This window comes from Salmo trutta, chromosome 17, assembly GCF_901001165.1.
Source record: "Salmo trutta chromosome 17, fSalTru1.1, whole genome shotgun sequence".
Classification (NCBI taxonomy): domain Eukaryota; kingdom Metazoa; phylum Chordata; class Actinopteri; order Salmoniformes; family Salmonidae; genus Salmo; species Salmo trutta.
In genome coordinates this window covers 51,353,183-51,376,870 of record NC_042973.1, presented here as the reverse complement: position 1 = coordinate 51,376,870, position 23,688 = coordinate 51,353,183, and the positions used below count along the sequence as shown (strand labels likewise).

General features: G+C 44.3%; 1 protein-coding gene across 1 annotated transcript in view; it reads left to right on the top strand.

Moving 5' to 3' along the window:
- The window catches only part of LOC115152366 (contactin-1a), a 126,021-nt gene that overhangs the window by 7,231 nt on the left and 95,102 nt on the right, over positions 1 to 23,688 (top strand). The window lies entirely within an intron of this gene.

Here is a 23,688-nt window from a genome sequence, read left to right as displayed (position 1 = left end):
ATGGGTTCTCCTTAACCCCACTTTTCCTATCGCCACCCCCACAGGGAGGCCAAATGATGGTTTGCGGCTTTGAATTCAGATAACATTTTTGGTGGCACTTCTGTGTTGCCTAGTGCCTACCTGTGTCCAATGATTTCAGCTGCTTTAGTTTGTTGCTAGGGCTTAGAAGGGCTAGTTGTTATCTTTAAGGAATCACTTATTTTCAAGGCACTGAACTTGAAGAGGTAAATCGGTGCATTTAGTGTGTGTTTTAGTGTTTGTGTGGATGTGTGACTTCCAGCCCTGCAGCCTATAATGTGTCCACACCATCTTTATTTTCAGTATGATAGGTAACGTAGCCCTGCAGAGGAGTGGGACTATGATAGGTAACGTAGCCCTGCAGAGGAGTGGGACTATGATAGGTAACGTAGCCCTGCAGAGGAGTGGGACTATGATAGGTAACGTAGCCCTGCAGAGTGGGACTATGATAGGTAACGTAGCCCTGCAGAGTGGGACTATGATAGGTAACGTAGCCCTGCAGAGTGGGACTATGATAGGTAACATAGCCCTGCAGAGGAGTGGGACTATGATAGGTAACATAGCCCTGCAGAGGAGTGGGACTATGATAGGTAACGTAGCCCTGCAGAGAAGTGGGACTATGATAGGTAACGTAGCCCTGCAGAGGAGTGGGACTATGATAGGTAACGTAGCCCTGCAGAGTGGGACTATGATAGGTAACGTAGCCCTGCAGAGGAGTGGGACTATGATAGGTAACGTAGCCCTGCAGAGTGGGACTATGATAGGTAACATAGCCCTGCAGAGGAGTGGGACTATGATAGGTAACGTAGCCCTGCAGAGGAGTGGGACTATGATAGGTAACGCAGCCCTGCAGAGGAGTGGAACTATGATAGGTAACGCAGCCCTGCAGAGGAGTGGGACTATGATAGGTAACGCAGCCCTGCAGAGGAGTGGGACTATGATAGGTAACATAGCCCTGCAGAGGAGTGGGACTATGATAGGTAACTTAGCCCTGCAGAGGAGTGGGACTATGATAGGTAACTTAGCCCTGCAGAGGAGTGGGACTATGATAGGTAACATAGCCCTGCAGAGGAGTGGGACTATGATAGGTAACATAGCCCTGCAGAGGAGTGGGACTATGATAGGTAACGTAGCCCTGCAGAGGAGTGGGACTATGATAGGTAACGTAGCCCTGCAGAGGAGTGGGACTATGATAGGTAACGCAGTCCTGCAGAGGAGTGGGACTATGATAGGTAACGTAGCCCTGCAGAGGAGTGGGACTATGATAGGTAACGTAGCCCTGCAGAGGAGTGGGACTATGATAGGTAACGCAGCCCTGCAGAGGAGTGGAACTATGATAGGTAACGCAGCCCTGCAGAGGAGTGGGACTATGATAGGTAACGCAGCCCTGCAGAGGAGTGGGACTATGATAGGTAACATAGCCCTGCAGAGGAGTGGGACTATGATAGGTAACATAGCCCTGCAGAGGAGTGGGACTATGATAGGTAACTTAGCCCTGCAGAGGAGTGGGACTATGATAGGTAACTTAGCCCTGCAGAGGAGTGGGACTATGATAGGTAACGTAGCCCTGCAGAGGAGTGGGACTATGATAGGTAACATAGCCCTGCAGAGGAGTGGGACTATGATAGGTAACGTAGCCCTGCAGAGGAGTGGGACTATGATAGGTAACGTAGCCCTGCAGAGGAGTGGGACTATGATAGGTAACGCAGCCCTGCAGAGGAGTGGGACTATGATAGGTAACGTAGCCCTGCAGAGGAGTGGGACTATGATAGGTAACATAGCCCTGCAGAGGAGTGGGACTATGATAGGTAACGCAGCCCTGCAGAGGAGTGGGACTATGATAGGTAACGCAGCCCTGCAGAGTGGGACTATGATAGGTAACGTAGCCCTGCAGAGTGGGACTATGATAGGTAACATAGCCCTGCAGAGGAGTGGGACTATGATAGGTAACGTAGCCCTGCAGAGGAGTGGGACTATGATAGGTAACATAGCCCTGCAGAGGAGTGGGACTATGATAGGTAACGTAGCCCTGCAGAGGAGTGGGACTATGATAGGTAACGTAGCCCTGCAGAGGAGTGGGACTATGATAGGTAACGTAGCCCTGCAGAGGAGTGGGACTATGATAGGTAACGCAGCCCTGCAGAGGAGTGGGACTATGATAGGTAACGTAGCCCTGCAGAGGAGTGGGACTATGATAGGTAACATAGCCCTGCAGAGGAGTGGGACTATGATAGGTAACGCAGCCCTGCAGAGGAGTGGGACTATGATAGGTAACGCAGCCCTGCAGAGTGGGACTATGATAGGCAACGTAGCCCTGCAGAGTGGGACTATGATAGGTAACATAGCCCTGCAGAGGAGTGGGACTATGATAGGTAACGTAGCCCTGCAGAGGAGTGGGACTATGATAGGTAACATAGCCCTGCAGAGGAGTGGGACTATGATAGGTAACGTAGCCCTGCAGAGGAGTGGGACTATGATAGGTAACGTAGCCCTGCAGAGGAGTGGGACTATGATAGGTAACGTAGCCCTGCAGAGGAGTGGGATATAAAATACAACAGGAAAGGCGATCAGCTTTTTTTACGATATCAAAGTCCCATTGAAATGTATATTCTTCGTTCTCAATATCACAAGGCGGTTTGAAAGTGATATTTGTCATTTACTTGTTATAGACTGATATAGACTGACTTTATGTATAACAGTTTTTAGGTGAAATGACTTTATAAAGGAATAATGCATCACAATCAGAATGCCTGAGGAAGATTTGTTACAATGTCATGTAATTGTATGTCATGTGTCTTTTTGGCATTGAAGCTCGTAAAATGTGTGTGCGTGTGTGTGTGTGCGTTCCCCAGTCCTCATCAGTGTGATTCTGTTTGCTGATAAAGCGCTGCGACTTCCTCGGTCATATAGAGGTAGTCCCTCCAAGTTGTCTGTCTGCCAACGAGACGTCTCATTCTACATCAGATTGCCGCCTTTCATTAAGATAATGCTCCATTAGACAAAGAGGACCTTTGGGAAATTGACTCCATATCTGCCTCCATTGTCGCTTTCATAGGGTAAATAAGATGACATTGATAAATGTCAGATACGTCTGGTGCTGTATTGGCTGAACGTATTGGTACACACACACAAAAAAAAGGGTTCCAAAAGGGTTCTTCGGCTGTCCTCATAGGAGAACCCTTTTTGGTTCCATGTAGAACCCCTTTTGGTTCCATGTAGAACCCTTTTTGGTTCCAGGTAAAACTATTTTGGGTTCCATATAGAACACTTTGTGCAAAGGGTTTTACATGGAACCCAAAAGGGTTGTATCTGGAACATAAAGGGTTCTACATGGAAACAAAAGGGTTCTACCTGGAAACAAAAAAGGCTTCTTCAAAGGGTACCCCTGTTTTAGGTTCTAGTTAGTACCATTTTTTCTGAGAGTGTAGAGGGGTTGATGGTAACTGATAAATGTGTTTGTCTAGTAGGCCTATATCACTCATAGGACACATCCCCAAATGTCACCCTATTCCCTTTATAGTACACTACTTTTGACCAAGGGCCATAGGGATTTGGTCAAAAGTAGTGCACTGTTTAGGGAATAGGGGGGACATTTGGAACGCAGCCATATAGAAGTAGCGATGAAATCATGTTATAATTGATGACTCTATAGTCCATTCGAACCACCCCATTCAATACAATACAGTAAAAGAGCTTTGCTTTTCTATAACATCTTAATGCAAACATCAGATGATGATGATTGTTGGTGACTTCATACAGTATTTGGGTTTGTAACTGGCTGTTGGTTGTACAGTACTATGAGTTGGTAAAAGAGCATTGCTTTCCATAACATCTTCATGCGAACATCACCAGACTTGGACTGTTGGTTGTACAGTACTTTCTATTTGGGTTTGTAACTGGGTTAAATTTGACAGAGGATTGAACCTCTCTGATTCGTTGCTTGACTTCCTATGGAGATATTTTTAGCTTTAACAATACAAAGTACATCTTTGGGAAGTAGATCACAAAAGGTTCTGGTTCTCTCTCTCTCTCTCTCTCTCTCTCTCTCTCTCTCTCTCTCTCTCTCTCTCTCTCTCTCTCTCTCTCTCTCTCTCTCTCTCTCTCTCTCTCTCTCTCTCTCTCTCTCTCTCTCTCTCTCTCTCTCTCTCTCTCTCTCTCTCTCTCTCTCTCTCTCTCTCTCTCTCTCTCTCTCTCTCTCTCTCTCTCTCTCTCTCTCTCTCTCTCTCTCTCTATATATATATATATATATATATACTGCTCAAAAAAATAAAGGGAACACTTAAACAACACAATGTAACTCCAAGTCAATCACACTTCTGTGAAATCAAACTGTCCACTTAGGAAGCAACACTGATTGACAATAAATGTCACATGCTGTTGTGCAAATGGAATAGACAACAGGTGGAAATTATAGGCAATAAGCAAGACACCCCCAATAAAGCAGTGGTTCTGCAGGTGGAGACCACAGACCACTTCTCAGTTTCTATGCTTCCTGGCTGATGTTTTGGTCACTTTTGAATGCTGGCGGTGCTTTCACTCTAGTGGTAGCATGAGACGGTCTACAACCCACACAAGTGGCTCAGGTAGTGCAGCTCATCCAGGATGGCACATCAATGCGAGCTGTGGCAAGAAGGTTTGCTGTGTCTGTCAGCGTAGTGTCCAGAGCATGGAGGCGCTACCAGGAGACAGGCCAGTACATCAGAAGACGTGGAGGAGGTCGTAGGAGGGCAACAACCCAGCAGCAGGACCGCTACCTCCGCCTTTGTGCAAGGAGGAGCACTGCCAGAGCCCTGCAAAATGACCTCCAGCAGGCCACAAATGTGCATGTGTCTGCTCAAACGGTCAGAAACAGACTCCATGAGGGTGGTATGAGGGCCCGACGTCCACAGGTGGGGGTTGTGCTTACAGCCCAACACCGTGCAGGACGTTTGGCATTTGCCAGAGAACACCAAGATTGGCAAATTCGCCACTGGCGCCCTGTGCCCTTCACAGATGAAAGCAGGTTCACACTGAGCACGTGACAGACGTGACAGAGTCTGGAGACGCCGTGGAGAACGTTCTGCTGCCTGCAACATCCTCCAGCATGACCGGTTTGGCGGTGGGTCAGTCATGGTGTGGGGTGGCATTTCTTTGGGGGGCCGCACAGCCCTCCATGTGCTCGCCAGAGGTAGCCTGACTGCCATTAGGTACCGAGATGAGATCCTCAGACCCCTTGTGAGACCATATGCTGGTGCGGTTGGCCCTGGGTTCCTCCTAATGCAAGACAATGCTAGTCCTCATGTGGCTGGAGTGTGTCAGCAGTTCCTGCAAGAGGAAGGCATTGATGCTATGGACTGGCCGGCCCGCCCGTTCCCCAGACCTGAATCCAATTGCGCACATCTGGGACATCATGTCTCCCTCTATCCACCAACGCAGTAGCTATAAAAAGTGATTGAGTAGGCTGCATAGATTTCATGACTAGAAGCTCAAAAGACGAAAATGTCGTTTTTTTGGGGGGGGGGGGGTAAATTTAAATTTGCTATCATAAATGTTAGCAACACCTCCAGCAGGCTGTTAGCAACAGTCTCCAGACCTTAATCCCATAGAAAATCTGTGGAGGGAGCTGAAGGCTCGAGTTGCTAACAGCCTGCTGCCTGGCCTGCACCCTATTTCATTGTGGAGCTAGGGGAGTTAGAGCCCTGTCTATGTTCGTAGATAAGATGAGAGCACCCCTCCAGCTAGGATGGAGTCCGTCACTCCTCAACAGGCCAGGCTTGGTCCTGTTTGTGGGTGAGTCCCAGAAAGAGGGCCAATTATCTACAAATTCTATCTTTTGGGAGGGGCAGAAAACAGTTTTCAACCAGCGATTGAGTTGTGAGACTCTGCTGTAGAGCTCATCACTCCCCCTAACTGGGAGGGGGCCAGAGACAATTAATCGATGCCGACATCTTTCTAGCTGATTTACACGCTGAAGCTATGTTGCGCTTGGTGACCTCTGACTGTTTCATCCTAACATCGTTGGTGCCGACGTGGATAACAATATCTCTATACTCTCTACACTCGCCAGTTTTAGCTTTAGCCAGCACCGTCTTTAGATTAGCCTTAACGTCGGTAGCCCTGCCCCCTGGTAAACAGTGTATGATCGCTGGATGATTCTTTTTTAGTCTAATACTGCGAGCAATGGAGTTACATTTACATTTACATTTACGTCATTTAGCGGACGCTCTTATCCAGAGCGACTTACAGTAGTGAATGCATACATTTCATACATTTTTTTCATACATTTTTTTTTTTTTTTTTTCTGTGCTGGCCCCCCGTGGGAATCGAACCCACAACCCTGGTGTTGCAAACACCATGCTCTACCAACTGAGCTACAGGGAAGGCGTCACCAATGACTAGGGTTTTCAATTTGTCAGAGCTAATGGTGAGAGGCTTTGGCATCTCAGACCCCACAATGGGAGGAGCAGAGACCAGAGAAGTTTCGGCCTCCGACTCCGACTCGCTTAATGGGGAGTACCGGTTGAAAGTTTCTGTCGGCTGAATAAGCGACACCGGTTGAGCATTCCTACAGCGTTTCCCTCCAGAAGCCATGAGAAAGTTGTCCGGCTGCGGGGACCGTGCGAGGGGGTTTATACTAACATTACTATCTGTACTTACTGGTGGCACAGATGCTGTTTCATCCTTTCCTACACTGAAATTACCCTTGCCTAACGATTGCGTCTGAAGCTGGGCTTGCAGCACAGCTATCCTCGCCGTAAGGCGATCGTTCTCCTGTATATTATAAGTACAACGACTGCAATTAGAAGGCATCATGTTAATGTTACTTAGCTTCGGCTGTTTGAAGTCCTGACGAACCATGTCCAGATAAAACCTCCGGGGTGAAAAAGTTGAATGAAAAAAGTTGAGTGAGGGAAAAACTAAAAATATACGGTAATGAAAAAGTAAAAACCGTGAAGTAGTCAGGTAGCAAAGTAAGATCGGCAACAAAACGCACAGCAGCACGTAAACAAGTGCAAGTACAAGACAACCAAATGTTGTCACCTTCTCACCAAGCTGCTTGGCGATGGTCTTGTAGCCCATTCCAGCCTTGTGTAGGTCTACAATCTTGTCCCTGACATCCTTGGAGAGCTCTTTGGTCTTGGCCATGGTGGAGAGTTTGGAATCTGATTGATTGATTGCTTCTGTGGACAGGTGTCTTTTATACAGGTAACAAGCTGAGATTAGGAGCACTCCCTTTAAGAGTGTGCTCCTAATCTCAGCTCGTTACCTGTATAAAAGACACCTGGGAGCCAGAAATCTTTCTGATTGAGAGGGGGTCAAATACTTATTTCCCTCATTAAAATGCAAATCAATTTATAACATTTCTGACATGCGTTTTTCTGGATATTTTTGTTGTTATTCTGTCTCTCACTGTTCAAATAAACCTACCATTAAAATTATTGACTGATCCTTTCTTTGTCAGTGGGCAAACGTACAAAATCAGCAGGGGATCAAATACTTTTTCCCCCCCACTGTATGTATGTATATATATATATGTATATATATATATATATATATATATATATATATATATATATATATATATATATATATAAAAAGCGAAACATGGAAAATGAAACTTTAACTAACTTATAACTAAATAACTGTCATCTTCTCCATTACATCAGTACATCAACTACCATCATCATTACTACTACCACCACCACCATCATCATCATCATCATTAAACTGCTATCATTGCCATCACCCTACTACCCATTCCACTACTGTTTGGAATGATAATCACAACAATAATAGTAATAATAAGTAAGTTACTGTTTACTATGCACATGTTATTATCCAGTATCCTTCAGGCTATGGCAGTAAGTACATATTTGGCTGCAAGAGGAGCCATTGCTCCTTCACCCATGAGTATTTTAAGTTTTTCATCTGGGTTTAATAAGTTACATTTGGAATAAATGTAGTCATTTCTGTGGATAATGAATCTTTTGGTGAGGAATATTTCTCACAGTAAAGGAGAAAGTGCATCTCTGTCTCTACCTCCCCTGTCGTGCAGTGACCACATACACGCTCCTCTTTGGGTAGCCATGTCTTTTTATGTCTGCCGGTTTCTATTGCCAATCGGTGGTCACTCAGCCTGTACTTGGTAAGGATCTGTCTCTGCCAGGTGGTCACTCAGCCTGTACTTGGTAAGGATCTGTCTCTGCCAGGTGGTCACTCAGCCTGTACTTGGTAAGGATCTGTCTCTGCCAGGTGGTCACTCAGCCTGTACTTGGTAAGGATCTGTCTCTGCTTCGTATCTCTGACAGAGTAGAGATAATCAGCCAATTCATATTCTCTGTTTATGGCCAGATAGCAATTTAGTCGGCTTTGGGATTTTGTTTCATTTTTCCAATGTTGTAAATATGAGTCCTTTGATTGGTTCATAATTTTGTTTATTGGAAATATTTATTTTGAAGCAATGCTGGTGTCAGCTTGGTTGGTTAGGTCCAACACCAGCTGACTGAGAGGGCGCATTTCTGGGCTCAGCTCTTGGATTTGAAGTGCTTTAAATTGCAGACTTGAATTTAGATGTAGCCAACATTTTAATGATATTTTCTGTATTTTCATTACCATTGGAAAGCGGCCCAATTCTGCGCTACATGCATTAGTTGGTGTATTTCTCTTGACTTGTAGAATTTTCCAACAGAATTCTGCATGTAGGGCTTCAATTGGATGCTTGTCCCACATTTTAAAGTCCAGTTTATTGAGTGGCCCCCAAACCTCACTTCCGTAAAGAGCTATTGGTAGGATTACACTGTCAAATATTTTGTTCCAAATTCTAATTGGAATGTTGATTTTGAATAATTTCATTTTTATTGCGTACAATGCCCTGCAGGCTTTTTCATTGAGTGCATTCACACACACCAGGCTTGGCTCAACTATTTTCAATTTCCTTCTCTGACAACTTAAAAAACAATTCTGTTCTACAAATAGCTCATTATATTTTGGTCCCTATAGCCCGATGTTAAAGAGGTTATGCTCCATAACAATGATAAGAAGGAAAAGTGACTGCTCTGATAAAGTCAACAGGGTCAAGCTTTTTTTGTTGTATAATTTGTTGGTCAAGTTTAAGTCTCCTAATGTGGATGATATGGACATGTTAATTAACATCGTGCTTAAAGTGTTAAAGTGCCAGTTGACCCATGTGTATTAGCTTAGCATTTGACGGAGCAGAAAGATCACGTTACATTACACTGGCTGTGTGGGCTGTATTCTCAATGGGGAGCCTGGAACCATCTGTTTAGCTGGATATCATAGGCCTAGATTTAGTTTAATACATTGTCAAAACAGAATATATTTGGAAAATGTACATTTAGGTTATTTATATCAAAATGCACCAAATGCACAAAGAGTTACATAAATCCTGATGAGTAGTGGGACCTCAAATTGTTTCTGTTCTCATATATTGGCAGTCACAGTGTCACAAAAATGTTATAAACACAAGCAGATTATCTGTGGAATGTTGAATCCTGGTCTAAATATTATGCGGCTAACCAACCTAGGCAGAAATATGAACGGTTACTTTTCTCACACTTTTCTCACATAGGTTCTTCAGCTGATTAGTGGTTTGTGGGTTTGGCTGGATGGATGGTTAAATCCTTCTCTTTGGTATTGCCAACTCTATTCAAACACTAGTCACATCCCACTGGGCACAGACAGACATCAGTTTTTGCCCAGTGGGATACCTCATCTCTGCTGTTGAGATATGATAATTGATCCGGCCACCCACCCTACACCAGAGCCAATATCTGACATTGTTTTCGAGCTTAGAATGGCTCCTGGTGTGCGATCCTACTCTGAAAGGCTTTGTGAATACAGGCCCTGATGTGTTCCTGTAATGTTCTAGCCTATTTAGATAAACCCTAATCCCTCTTTACTAATTTGTCCTCATTATCATGTACACATGCATATTCAACAGTGCTTTCTATTCTCTTATTCGGAGATGGAACAGAGATACTTCCATTAAAATACTAAGTAATTAAATGAATAAAAAATCTGTCAGTTTAATCTAGAGATATCTGTTTTTTTGCATGGGCTGCGTCTCAATTAAATCAAATCAAAGTGTTTTTTTGTCACGTGCGCCGAATACAACAGGTGTAGACCTTACAGTGAAATGCTTACTTACAGGCCCTAACCAACAGCGCAATTAAAAAAAAGGTATTAGGTGAACAATAGATAAGTAAAGAAATAAAAAACAACAGTAAAAAGACAGTGAAAAATAACAGTAGCGAGGCTATATACAGGCACCGGTTAGTCGAGCTAATTGAGGTAGTATGCACATGTAGGTGTGGTTAAAGTGACTATGCATATATGATGAACAGAGAGTAGCAGTAGCATAAAAGAGGGGTTGGCGGGTGGCGCTACACAATGCAGATAGTCCGAGTAGCCAATGTGCGGGGGCACCAGTTAGTCGGGCTAATTGAGGTAGTATGTACATGAATGTATAGTTAAAGTGAGCATCATGATAAACAGAGAGTAGCAACAGCGTAAAAGAGGGGTTGGGGGGTCACAATACAAACAGTACGGGTAGCCATTTGATTACCTGTTCAGGAGTCTTATGGCTTAGTGGTAAAAGCTGTTGAGAAGCCTTTTGGTCCTAGACTTGGCACTCCGGTACCGCTTGCCAGTACTGCTGGGGTCTTTGCCAATTTTTAGGGCCTTCCTCTCACACCGCCTGATGTAGAGGTCCTGAATGGCAGGCAGCTTAGCCCCAGTGATGTACTGGGCTGTACGCACTACCCTCTGTAGTGCCTTGTGGTCGGAGGCCGAGCAGTTGCCGTACCAGGCAGTGATGCAACCAGTCAGGATGCTCTTGATGTTGCAGCTGTAGAACCTTTCGTGCCCTCTTCACGACTGTCTTGGTGTGTTTGGACCATTCTAGTTTGTTGGTGATGTGGACACCAAGGAACTTGAAGCTCTCAACCTGCTCCACTACAGCGCCGTCGATGAGAATGGGGGCGTGCTCGGTCCTCCTTTTCCTGTAATTCATAATCATCTCCTTAGTCTTGGTTATGTTGAGGGATAGGTTGTTATTCTGGCACCACCCGGCCAGGTCTCTGACCTCCTCCCTATAGGCTGGATTGTTGTTGTCGGTGAATAGGCCTACCACTATTGTGTCGTCTGCAAACTTAATGATGGTGTTGGAGTCATGCCTGGCCACGCAGTCGTGGGTGAACAGGGAGTACAGGAGGGGACTGAGCACGCACCCCTGAGGGGCTCCAGTGTTGAGGATCAGCGTGGCAGATGTGTTGCTACCTACCCTCACCACCTGGGGGCAGCCCGTCAGGAAGTCCAGGATCCAGTTGCAGACGGAGGTGCTTAGTCCCAGGATCTTTAGCTTAGTGATGAGCTTTGAGGGTACTATGGTGTTGAACGCTGCGCTGTAGTCAATGAATAGCATTCTCACGTAGGTGTTCCTTTTGTCTAGGTGGGAAAGGGCAGTGTGGAGTGCAGTAGAGATTGCATCATCTGTGGATCTGTTTGGGCGGTATGCAAATTGGAGTGGGTCCAGGGTTTCTGGGATAATGGTGTTGATATGAGCCATTTGCAGCCTTTCAAAGCACTTCATGGCTATGTGAGTGCTACGAGTCTGTAGTCATTTAGGCAGGTTGCCTTAGTGTTCTGGGGCACAGGGACTATGGTGGTTTGCTTGAAAAATGTTGGTATTACAGACTCAATCAGGGACATGTTCACAGTCATCCGGAACAGCTGATGCTCTCATGCATGCCTCAATGTTGCTTGCCCCGAAGCGAGCATAGAAATTATTTAGCTCGTCTGATAGGCTCGTGTCACTGGGCAGCTCACTGCTGTGCTTCCCTTTGTAGTCTGTAATAGTTTGCAAGCCCTGCCACATAAGACGAGCGTCAGCGCTTTGCCTGTTTGATGGTTCGTCGGAGGGCATAGCAGGATTTCTTATAAACTTCCGGGTTAGAGTCCCACACCTTGAAAGCGGCAGCTCTACCCTTTAGTTCAGTGTGAATGTTGCCTGTAATCCATGGCTTCTGGTTGGGGTATGTACGTACAGTCACTGTGGGGACAACATCCTCGATTGATAAAGCCAGTTACTGATGTGGTGTACTCCTCAATGCAATCGGAAGAATCCCGGAATATGTTCCAATCTGTGATAGCAAAACAGTCCTGTAGTTTAGCATCTGCTTCATCTGACCACTTTTTAATAGACTGGGTCACTGGTGCTTCCTGCTTTAATTTTTGCTTGTAAGCAGGAATCAGGAGGATAGAATTTTGGTCAGATTTACCAAATGGAGGGCGAGGTAGAGCTTTGTACGCATCTCTGTGTGTGGAGTACAGGTGATCTGGTTGCGCATTTAACATGTTGATAGAGATTAGGTAAAACTGTTTTCAGTTTCTCTGCATTAAAGTCTCCGGCCACTAGGAGCGCCGCCTCTGGGTGAGCAGTTTCCTGTTTGCTTATTTCCTTATAGAGCTGACTGACTGCGGTCTTAGTGCCAGCATCCATCTGTGGTGGTAAATAAACAGCCACGAAAAGTATAGATGAAAACTCACTTGGCAAAAAGCGTGGTCTCCAGTTTATTATAAGATACTTTACTTCAGGTGAGAAAAATCTAGAGACTTCCTTAGATTTCGTGCACCAGCTGTTGTTTACAAATATGCACAGCCTCCCCCCCCCCGTCTTACCGGAGTGTGCTGTTCTATCTAGCCGGTGCAGCGTATATCCTGCTAGCTGAATATCCGTGTCATCATTCAGCCACGATTCTGTGAAACATAAGATGTTACAGTTTTTGCTCTACACATCCTACACTTTCTCCATCATTTTTATCATCTAGCCTACCTACGTGTTTTTTGTCATTTCAGTTGTGTAAATTGTCCAAGACAAGTGTTAGGAACGAGCTGTGCCTGTACGGATAAGTGATGAATGCTCACAGGTGTGAGTGAGCGGCGAGGCAGTGGCAGATTGCAAAGCCGTGAGGCTGGACTGTACCATCTTGGCCTTGCGGGACAACTTGCATTTGTTTGAATCTTGAATCTGTGTTTGTTGAAGAGTAGGCATATTCGTAGTCTGGCCAACTAGTTTTCGTAACACCAGCCTAGGACAAAAGGCTTTATGGTAATGATATAGGTTTTTTCACCCTGCGTCTGAGTGACAGACGACAGGCCGGCCATACTGCATATTAACTAGAGCAGGGGTGTCAAATTAATTTTGCCATGATGTTGGGCGATTTGGTCTGGTTTGCTGTCGGCGTTCCAATTCATCCCAATGGTGTTCGATCGGGTGGAGGGCAGGGCTCTGTGCAGGCCAGTCAAGTTTTTCCACACCGATCTTGACAAACCATTTCTGTATGGACCTCGCTTTGTGCACATTGGCATTGTTGTGCTGAAACAGGAAAGGGCCTTCCCCAAACTGTTGCCACAAAGTTGTAAGCACAGAATCATCTAGAATATCATTGTATGCTGTAGCATTAAGATTACCCTACACTAGAACAAAGGGGCCTAGCCCGAACCATGAAAAACAGCTCCAGACCATTATTCTTCCTCATCAAACTTTACAGTTGGCACTATACATTGGGGCAGGGGGCGTTCTCCTGGCATCCGTCAAACCCAGATTTGTCTGTCAAACTGCAGGATGGTGAAGCATGTACAGCTCACCGTCCAATGGCGGTAAACTTTACAGCACTCCAGCCGACGTTTGGCATTGCGCGTGGTGATCTTAGGCTTGTGTGCAGCTGCTCGGCCATGGAAACCCATTTTATGAAGCTCCCGAAGAAAGTTATTGTGCTGATGTTGCTTCCAGAGGCAGTTTGGAACTCCGTAGTTAGTGAGTGTTGCAACCGAGGACAGACAACTTTTTACGCGCTACGAACTTCAGCGTTCAGTGGTCCCGTTCTGTGAGCTTGTATGGCCTACCACTTAGCAGATGTTGCTCCTAGACGTTTCCACTTCACAATAACAGCACTTCATTGTAAGGGGTGTCCACGTACTTTTGGTCAAGTAGTGTATGTATACAAGCTCTATTGTTGTGTGACCTCTTGCTTTTAGTAGGGGAGGGTCTGTGAGTTAGAGGCTGCAGATGGAAAGCTAATACTAAGGCCAGTTAGTAGCCAGGGAGGAAAAGGTGTGTGTGTGAGAGAGAGAGAGATAAAGACCTCCAGAATAGAGCGTGGCGGGAATACAGACTACAGAGGGACAGAGTAGTGCTCTTAGAGGAAGCTTCATTATACATTTAGAGTGTCCTGTTTTCCTTCTCTTAGATCGGACAGGTAAATCGTTTGTGGATCAATAGCTTCCCTTCCTGCTGGCTCCGGATGGAGTGAAGTGCATTTAAAACCCAGAAATCCCATTATCCCTGGCAAGGATGGGAAGCATAGCATTAACACAGCTCACTCGCATGCAGGGAGATGGGCCACAGCTAGCAAACAGACCTGGGTTCAAATGCTATTCAAAATCTTTCAGATACTGTCAACGTTTTCTTTAGGAAGGCGACACGTATACTCCCCTCTCCGGCCTATAGGTCATCAGGCTGCTGATTATCCCGCGCACCTGCACTTCATGACGCTCACCTGGACTCCATCACCTCCTTGATTATCTTCTCTAGATATGTCACTCCCCTTGGTTCTGTCCTCGGGTGTTATTGACTCTGTTTTCATGTCGGTGCGTTTGTGTTTCATGTTCATTGTTTATTTTATTTATTAAAACACTCACTCCCTGAACTTGCTTCCCGACTCTCAGCGCACTCGTTACAGCAGGCCTGGAGTGCCAGGTGGGCAGGGTTTGCACTTTTGGGACTTTTGTATTGATTCCATTGCAACAGACAAGCACATCCCCATTATTATCCCCATAATTCAATATACCTTGTTTGTTGTTCTACCATGGCAATGTGCCCCCTCCATCTCAAGCCGGCTGTATGTTATTAGATTCCCCATCTTAACACAATTACCTACATAAATATCCAGTCACATTTTTATCATGTCCATTGTTTGGAAAGGTTTGGATCGGTGTTTATACACCGTGTTATTCTGAAAACTTTCAGCATTCAATCCCGTTGTTCTTCAATGCGAAGTTGTTGTTGTGCTCAGTGGAATCGATCCGATGAAGGTCGGGATCACGTTGTGTACTACAGGCTATTATTTATTACTGTCATTTTTAATAACATAAGTCACGGCCAACACCGGGGCCGTTATTGATTAAACACTCATTTAGAATTCACTGTTGTTCCTTTAAATGAGTTCTGATGGTGATGGTGTACTGAGAATAAACAGAGAGACTGAGCGAGAGAGAGAGAGAAAAAGAAAGAGAGAGAGAAAAAGAGAGAGAGAGAGAGAGACTGAGCGAGAGAGAGAGAAAAAGAGAGAGAGAAAGCAAGTGAGGGAATGAGTGAGCGAAAGAAGACGAGGGCCAGAGCGAGAGGTAATGACTAAGGCGGAGAAGACAACAAAAACTTGAGCTCTGACTCGTTCCTTCCCTCTTTCCCTTCCAACAGTGTAACCATAAATTAAACCAGTCATCCAGCTCTTGTCCTGTGGCTGGTGTCACAGTGCTGAAGGCCTGTGCTGAAGGCCTGTGCTGTGCACTGTGCTGTGCTGCTTGCTGGCGCGTTTGTGAAATGCTTGTCTCTCTGCTGCCTGCTACTTCCTGTCCCTAGCTATGAGCCAGCACTGTGCTATGGGCCTATGCTGTACTGCATGGTGCGTTTGTGTAATGAGGTTGTCGACCTACGGGTCTGTGCTTCTGTGTTTGTGAAGCGATTGTCTTACTGCTTGCTGCTACTTGGTGTCCCAGGCCCCCAGGCCCCTTGGCAGAACCAAGTCTTTGAAAAGACCATCGATGTGGGCTGAATTAGCATTCCATGTAGGCGAGCCGCCGAAAACAGGTCGGGTTCCAGTTTCACACTACCTACCCTTAGAGTTTTCCACTGGACCCACCCAAAAGGGTCTGAGATGCCACCGCCACTCTCTTGCTGCATACGGAATGAGAAGAGACAAAAGGCTAAATAAGAGACCTTGTGTTAGCTCTCTTGACTAAATAGCACAGACATTTGTATGAATGTGGCCCCTGGCTGAAATCAGGCCAAGTCAGAACAAAACAACAACACATTAGCTGGAACAGGAATGGGCAGAAAAATACAGTCAGGTCCATAAATATTTGGACATTGACCAAGTTATTATTATTTTAGCTGTCTTCCTTAATATGTGGTCCCCCCCTTTTAAAATCGACCAGAAGTAATTGGACAATTGGCTGCTCAGCTGTTACATGGCCAGGTGGGTGTTATTCCCTCATTAGTTCATTTACAAGTAAGCAGATGAAAGGTCTAGAGTTGATTTCAAGTGTTGCATTTGCACTTGGAATCTGTTACTGTTAACTCTCAATATGAAGTCCAAAGAGCTGTCACTGCCAGTGAAGCAAGCCCTCATTAGGCTGAAAAATCAAATCAAACCCATCAGAGAGATAGCAAAAACATTAGGTGTGGCCAAATCAACTATTTGGTACATTCCTAAAAAGAAATAACACACTGGTGAGCTCAGGAACACCAAAAGGCACGGAAGACCACGGAAAAGAACTGTGGTGGATGACAGAATAATTCTTTCCCTGGTGAAGAAAAACCCCTTCACAACAGTTGGCCAGATCAAGAACATCCTCCAGGAGGTAGGTGTATCTGTGTGAAAGTCAACAGTCAAGAGAAGACTTCACCAGAGTAAATACAGAGGGTATACCACAAGATGTAAACCATTGGTAAGGCTCAAAAACATGAGGACCAGATTACAGTTTTCCAAACAACATCTTAAAAAGCCTGTACAGTTGTGAAACAACAACATGTGGTCAGATGAGACAAAGATCAACTTGTATCAGAATGAGGGGAAGAGAAGAGTATGGAGAAGGGGAGGAGCTGCTCATGATCCGAAGCATACCACCTCATCTGTGAAGCATGGTGGAGGTAGTGTTATGGTGTGGTCATGTATGGCTGCCAATGGAACTGGTTCCCTTGTATTTATTGATGATGTGACTGCTGACAAAAGCAGCAGGATGAATTATGAAGTGTTTAGGGCTATATTATCTGCTCAGATTCAGCCAAATGCTTCAAAACTCATTGGACGGTGCTTCACAGTGCAGATGGACAATGACCTGAAGCATACTGCGAAAGCAACCCAATACTTTTTACGGCAAAGAAGTGGAATGTTCTGCAATGGCCAAGTCAATCACCGGACCTGAATTTAATTGAGCATGCATTTCACTTGCTGAAGGCAAAACGGAAGGCAAAATGCCCCAAGAACAAGCAGGAACTGAAGACAGCTGCAGTAAAGGCCTGGCAGAGCATCACCAGGGAAGAAACCCAGCATCTGGTGATGTCTATGGGTTCCAGACTTCAGGCAGTCATTGACTGCAAAGGATTTGCAACCAAGTATTACAACTCACAATTTCATTTATGATCATGTTAGTTTGTCCAATTCATTTTAAGCCCCTAAAATTGGGGGGCTATGTGTAAAAATGTTTGTAATTCCTACACGGTTCATACAATAATTTTGATAAAACCCTAAAATGAAAGATGAAAGTCTACACTTATAGCAAATCTAGATTATTTCCTTTCAAATCCATTGGGTTAGCATACAGAGCCAAAATGATGCAAATTGTGTCACTGTCCAAATACTTATTGACCTGACTGTACATACTGTATCTCAACTTACTGTTGAGAGTCAGAATAGTAGAATACACAAGGTGCAATTTCGAAATTTGGTTGTGTATCAGCAGTTTTTCCTCTTGTTATGTCAGTCACTGATAGTCACTCACTTAGCTGATGTCAGCAAAAATGTTTTAGAAAACTTGCTTTAAAACTGCAACATTTTCTCTACGCCCCATGGCAAAATGTGTAGAATTGCACAAAATTAACACTTAAACAAACAAAATAAATCTCTCCTCTGTCCGATGAAAAACATGGTGTTCTCGAGGTGATGAGAGGTGTTGGGTTTGCGCCAGACATAGCATTTTCCTTGATGGCCAAAAAGCTCAATTTTCGTCTCATCTGACCAGAGTACCTTCTTCCATATGTTTGGGGAGTCTCCCACATGCCTTTTGGCGAATACCAAACATGTTTGCATATTTTTTTCTTTAAGCAATGGCTTTTTTCTGGCCACTCTTCCGTAAAGCCCAGTTCTGTGGAGTGTATAGCTTAAAGTGGTCCTTTGGACTGATTCTCCAATCTCCGCTGTGGAGCTTTGCAGCTCCTTCAGGGTTATCTTCAGTGTTATTGTTGCCTCTCTGATTAATGCCCTCCTTCCTGGTCCATGAGTTTTGGTGGGCAGCCCTCTCTTGGCAGGTTTGTTGTGGTGCCATATTCTTTCCATTTTTTTTATAATGGATTTAATGGCGCTCCGTGGGATGTTCAAAGTTTCAGATATTTTTTTAGAACACAAACCTGATCTGTACTTCTCCACAACTTTGTCCCTGACCTGTTTGGAGAGCTCCTTGGTCTTCATGGTGCTGCTTGCTTGGTGGTGCCCCTTGCTTAGTGGTGTTGCAGACTGTGAGGCCTTTCAGAACAGGTGTATATATACTGAGATCATGTGACAATTAAATAAAGTCCACCTGTTTGCAATCTAACTAATTATGTGATTTCTGAAGGTAATTGGTTGCACCAGATCTTATTTAGGGGCTTCATTGCAAAGGGGGTGAATACATATGCACGCACCACTTTTCCATTTTGTTAAAAAATAACAATAATTTGTTGACTTTCACTTCACCAATTTGGACTATTTTGTGTATGTCCATTGCATGAAATCCAAATAAAAATGTATTTAAATTAACGGTTGTAATGCAACAAAATAGGAAAAATGCCAAAGGGGCTGAATACTTTTGCAAGGCACCGTATGGCTGTTTTATGAAAATCTGGGAATATTTGGCCAAGGAAACCTTTCTGGTTGGTCTCAGTGAATGTAAAGCAGTTCGGAAGGGAGATCTTTTAAAACGGAATTGAGTGAAGTAGCAACACATATGTTAAATGACCAACTAATGAGCATGGAGGTCCTTACAAGTTTGACAAAACTTATACACTACCATTCAAAAGACATTTCCTTGTTTTCATTGAAAACATACATGAAATGAGTTGCAAAATGAATAGGAAATATAGTGAAGATGTAGACAAGTTTATAAATAATGAGTTTTAATTGACATAATAATTGTGTCCTTCAAACTTTGCTTTCGTCAAAGAATCTTCCATTTGCAGCAATTACAGCTTTGCAGACCTTTGGCATTCTAGTTGTCAATTTGTTGAGGTAATCTGAAGATATTTCACCCCATGCTTCCTGAAGCAACTCCCACAAGTTGGATTGGCTTGATGGGCACTTCTTACGTACCATACGGTCAAGCTGCTCCCACAACAGCTAAATAGGGTTGAGATCCGGTGACTGTGCTGGCCACTCCATTATAGACAGAATACCAGCTGACTGCTTCTTCCTTAAATAGTTCTTGCATAGTTTGGAGCTGTGCTTTGGGTCATTGTCCTGTTGTAGGAGGAAATTGTCTCCAATTAAGTGCCATCCAGAGGGTATGGCATGGCGTTGCAAAATGGAGTGATAGCCTTCCTTCTTCAATATCCCTTTTACCGTGTACAAATCTCCCACTTTACCACCACCAAAGCACCCCCAAACCATCACATTGCCTCCACCATGCTTGATAGATGGTATCAAGCACTCCTCCAGCATCTTTTAGTTTTTTCTGCGTCTCACAAATGTTCTTCTTTGTAATCCAAACACCTCAAACTTAGATTTGTCTGTCCATAACACTCTGTCCAGTGTCTGTGTTCTTTTGCCCATTTTAATAAAAAAAATTTATTGGCCAGTCTGAGATATGGCTTTTTCTTTGCAACTCTGCCTAGAAGGTCAGCATCCCGGAGTCGCCTCTTCACTGTTGACGTTGAGACTGGTGTTTTGTGGGTACTATTTAATGAAGCTGCCAGTTGACTTGTCAGGCGTCTGTTTCTCAATCTAGACACTCTAATGTACTTGTCCTCTTGCTCAATTATGCACCGGGGCCTCCCACTCCTCTTTCTATTCTGGTTAGAGGCAGTTTGCGCTGTTCTGTGAAGGGAGTAGTACACAGCGTTGTACAAGATCTTCAGTTTCTTGGCAATTTCTCGCATGGAATAGACTGACAAGTTTCAGAAGAAAGTCTTTGTTTCTAGCTATTTTGAGCATGTAATCGAACCCACAAATGCTGATGCTCCAGATACTCAACTAGTCTAAAGAAGGACAGTTTTACATAACATAACGTCATGATTTGTTGTCAAGGATGCTTATGAAACTACTATTTTTCATTTTCCGTGATCTGGAAAAAGTTAACAACTCAGCTGCCAGGACAAAATTCGAAACAACCCAGTTGGCTAGTTCAGTTATCTGTCAAGAAATGGGCGGGTGTAACTTGATCCTACTGCTACGATTGGATAGAGCGAGGCTGTAACTCTGCTCCCTTTCACATCTCTCTCCATCGCTCAAATAATTTGCTGGCTGCTGTTTACTACTATGTTAGCTAGCTCAATGGCAATGACATTTTCTACCAAGCCATAAATGTGCATAATATCTAACAAGGAGGGCGAGGGTAGGATTTTTTTATTTTTTTAATTACGACGATGCACATTCTGTCTGAATGACTCAAATCTGCCTACAGTTTGAGAACTGAGAACACATAAGCGCACGCTGATCTACAGCGTTCTTGGTTCATAAACATGCAGGCACGAGCCTTATTATTTAGGCATTTTAAAACCCTTCCCTCTTTCCCTATTATGGCAATCATCTAATCCAACTATCAACTGTCGATTTACAAATACGTTTGCAGCTGATCAGAGAAGCACAACAGTAAATAGCTAGCGTTACACCAAAGAGGTTTAGAAACTACCGAAAATGGTGCATGTTGAAAATGATAACCAGGTTACGTTAGCTAGCTATGTTGGCTATTTTCTCCTTTAATAATATCTTAGCACCATGTTTATCTAGACAGCTAGCTAGCGTAGGAACTAATATAGCTAGCCAGCTAACACCACAGATGAAAGGGTTAGTTATTGTAATCTTTGCTAACAGGTCACATAGCAATCTGCTTAGATAGCTAGCTTGCGTATTGCATACATGCCCAGGGCCGGCCACGTCAACACAAGCCTTATTATTGCCTTATCATTAGTGAATTAAACTAAACTAATATTTGCAACAGGAGTTCGATTTTGGTCAGTGTGTCAATTCATCCATTTCTCAATACTGTACCTTTCTGTTGGAGAATGAGCTAGCTTGCTGCTGCAGATTTTCCCAGCTATACATTCCTCGGCATTGTGCAGTGCTCGTGGCTCAGGCGGTGAGTGGCGGCTGACACAGCAGCCGTTTTTCTATGTAGAGGGACTATCAGCAAAGCTGATAAAGAAGGGCCGATAGCTGATAGACAAGAAAAGGCCAATATCGGCCCGATATATCGGCTCAAACGATTATTGGTCATTCTCTATCCCAGACCGTGAGCCACTGCAGCCCCTCATGATTAGTTGAGGTCAAAGTTGCCCATCCCTGAGCTAGAGTGATGCTTTCACATCTGGGCCAGGACTGGTCGGCTGTCTGATGTGATCTTACCCCATCATTGTGTAATGCTATAGCACACCCTCACAAATCGCTATTGATAAGACTACAGTACCTGAATGTTCCTGCCGCATCTGAGAAAAAAAGGGGGAAGAGAGAGAGAGAAATAGAGATTTGCCATATCACCATACAGTTCATCTGTGCCACCCTCATCGTTCAGACCGTTTGACTGCCGTTAATACGATGCAGTGCTTTGAACAAATTTCCTTGCTTTAGTTTTACCGACCGAAAATAACTTCTGTTAAATTCCGCTAATTCATGCTGCTATTCATACTACAGCTCGTATTAATTGAAAATGTTCTTAGCAACGAACGTTGTCTGGAGAGGAAGCAGCTAATATTACAGCCTTGCGACATCATTTCACATCTGCTTTGAGGAGCCCATTTTTTTCATGGTTTTCTTTCTTTTCTAAGATGCAACGATTGCATAACGATGAGTCAGACATAGTTCGGTTAAGTGAACTGTCATGGTGACATTGCGATGATTGTGTTTTCGATTGAGTTCAAGTGTGTGTGTTTGTGTTGGTGTTTGTGTGAGTGTGAGCGTGCGTGCGTGCGTGCGACGCGGCGCACTTCGCTCTGTCCGTCCTACTCACAGTATGGTCCTGCTGTGTGACTGTATGCAGCATGAGTGGAGCTGTGTGCGGGAGATAACAACCAGCAGGGTGGAGGGTTAAGATTCACCCGTCTCCCCCTTGTCTCCCCCTCGTCTGCCTCACCTCAATGCGAGCTCTCCTCCATTCACTGCCATTACACAGCTCTCATAGTCATTAATAACCAAGCCAGTCTGTGATACAGTTGCAGCTATGCATCACCATCCAGCACATTTTAGAGTGCTTTGGGAGGTGTCCGACACTCTGCCGTTATGCCTTCCCGTCACAAATTGTAATCGAAACAACATATTTTTCATCAATATGTATCAGTATGTAGCCTACAGTATGCACTGACTCACTGTACTGTGAGTTGCTTTGGATACAAGCGTCTGTTAGTGGAATATATTTATATTATTAATACATTATGTTTTTCAGAGCGGGGTATGATATGATGTTTCAGTAAGTTGGTCAGACACTGGATGGATTGATGTTGGTCTGTGATTCCGTGTTTTTCTTTGGTGGAGACGTGTGTGTGTGTCTGTTTTTGTGGTTGTGTTTATGCTTATGCGTGTGTGTGTGCTGGAGACTAGACCAGACTGTTGGTCTCCTCTGACATGATCTATTAATTTCCCAATGGCCCGTCTCTCTAATACCACAAAGCATCGGGACAGCATTGGGATAATCCTAATGGCAATATGGGGACCTGCACTTTTTCATATTATTGGATAGGATAGATAGAAAGAGGAAATAAGGGAGAGCGAGTGTGTTGAAACAGCAGTGGGGTGGATTCAAATCCATGCTGCAGCTGTACAGTGCATGTGTTTCAGCGGCAACGGCTTAGACAACTACACCCCTGCAGACCACAGGGACCTGGACTTTTGGCAAACAACTCATCACATGGATTCTCTTTTAATAGGTTTTGATGTGTTTGGCATCAATAGATCTTGAATGATCAAATGTTTTCCCCCAAACAGATGTGAACTAAATGATTATTTCACAGAACAGTGCACAATGTCTCTCTACCTTCTACTAATCTCTGTAACTACGATTAACAAGCCAAAACAGCATGACTTTCAGAAACTAAGCAAAATAACTTGAATAGCTACCATTCTTTGGGCACTCAACCGAAACCCCATCTATCTGTAGTGAAGCAGCATATTGTGTAACACATCCCTTACCCTACTTTAGCTTTGTTCTATTTAGCTGCAGGAATCAAGATGATGGCGATTGAACAAAGTGAGTGTGTCCCAAATGGCACCTTATTCCCTATATAGTGGACTACTTTTGACCAAAGCCCTATGGGCCCTGGTCAAAAGAAGTGCACCACAGTATACAGTGAATAGTGTGCCTTTTTGGATGCAGTCAGTGTACAACCAGCATGTTTGGTGCATTTCAGGCTGCGTAGGTTTTATTTGAGAAATGAGCCCATACTGTTAGCTGCTCCACTTGCAGGAACTAAACTGTTGGACGAATATACTG